This window comes from Triturus cristatus, chromosome 5_2 (assembly GCF_964204655.1).
Source record: "Triturus cristatus chromosome 5_2, aTriCri1.1, whole genome shotgun sequence".
In the NCBI taxonomy this organism is placed as follows: Eukaryota; Metazoa; Chordata; class Amphibia; order Caudata; family Salamandridae; genus Triturus; species Triturus cristatus.
In genome coordinates this window covers 1,011,906,983-1,011,908,874 of record NC_140588.1, presented here as the reverse complement: position 1 = coordinate 1,011,908,874, position 1,892 = coordinate 1,011,906,983, and positions in this window count along the sequence as shown.

Genomic DNA, 1,892 nt, shown 5'->3' with positions numbered 1-1,892 from the left:
GAGCCCAATATTCCCTAACTGGGCGTTGTTTGTTCCGGGCAAATCAGGGCTTCGTGTCGATGGTAAAGCCCGGTTGAAGGAGTAACCCGGAATTCCTTGGGTCCCCAGCGTCCTGCCCCAAATATGAGAGTCAGCTGGGCCATGAAACTCCGATGCAATGATCTCATTTCCCCATGCAGTCGCGGGCTGCTCCTGGCATATATATTCTGGAGAGAAAGTGAGACAGGTAGACAGGTGCGATGGGCTGGTGGATAGGTTCATGGTAGACACCTAGCATTTCACTTGCCCGTGGCCTCCAATTCCTACTTGTTTCAACCTGATCCAGTTGCCACTTTTTGACCACGTGACACTGCTGCTGCCTGGGTTTTCTTACCCAGGTTTTCCTGTTCACTGTTTTTACCACCAACAGAAGCCCCGCCCACCACAGGATCTATTTAATGCAGGCTGTAGCATGTCCCCACCCACTAAGCCACCCCACCAGAAAAATCCAAAGCACCATCAAGACACTTGGGCAAAATATCAGATGTAAACTGGACCAAAACCCTACAGGAATGACCACCCAATCACACCGGGAACCTCAAGGTCAACACCAAGCTCTTCAGTAAATGGCTCATCAACTGCCCCAACTGCACCGCTCCCACCAGAAACAAGACCTACAAAAACAACAAATGACCCAGCGGGTGCATGACCAACCTCAGGGAGTCCAAGCGCCACTGCAAATAGCTTGAGAGTAAATGGAGACTCGACAAAAACACCACTGCAAGATACAAATACAAAGCTGCCCTCAACCCCCACCACCAACAACTACGAGATGCAAAGAAAAATGCCCTAACTCTCAGATTCTAAGCCAGCCCCAAAAACATCAAAGAACTCTTCGCCCCTGTCAAGGAGTTCTCCAATTCCACAGTGGCCAAAAACGTCATCCCTTCCCAAGCACTCTGCAACGATCTCTCAAACAGAAGATTGCCAAGATCTACAACACATTCGGCCCACAGCATACTGATACGTACTCCCCCGGCCAGCTGGACACCTCCTTCATCACCAAACAGCAGCTAAACAATTGGAAGCCCATCTCATATAAAGAAACCACCGCCCTGATGAATACCATCCACTCAGGAGCCCTTTCAGACCCATTAACCCACTTTATAGACAACCTTGGAAGAACCATCATCTCCCCGGTGCTCACCGCTATCATGAACACCTCCATAACCACCGCCGCCTTCCCAGAGGGTGCTCCTTCTCATACCTCGCAACCAAAACCTTGAACGACCGCCTGAAAAACACCTCAGGACCACCCCCTCCCTCATGGACTTCTGAAGGAACCTCAAGACATGGCTCTTCCAGATGAAACAGGCATGTTCTCCTCCTTCCCCACCTTAGGCCTGCCCTACTCAGCGCCTGAAAACACTCATAGGTGATTAGCCATGCTCTATAAATTCACATAACATAACATGCCCATGTGATGCTGTTGTTATGTGATCAACATTCAGCACAATTATTGATACAAGAGCATCCGTCAATTTTTACCTGGAGCCCACCACACACTGAGGGCAGCCCAAGTGAGGGGCCCCATGAGGTGACCACCATTGAATCTACGCAAATAGCTGAATACTGTATCACATCATACCCCTGTATGCAGCCTGTGTTGTGCCTTTGGTCTCGCTCGTCATCGTGGAGCAGGCAATGAGCTGGACTTCTGGTGCCACCTACTGGCCAAAACAAATTCAATTTTTCCATGATATCCATGTCATGTGACGTACGTGAAAGAATGTTGAAAATCCAGGTTATCTATGGCTTTAAGAAATTGGATATGACGATTTAACCACTCCATGAAGTCTGTTTTTGCCTGTAGTGCTGGGTTACACAACATATGGCTTAATTTTAAAATATCA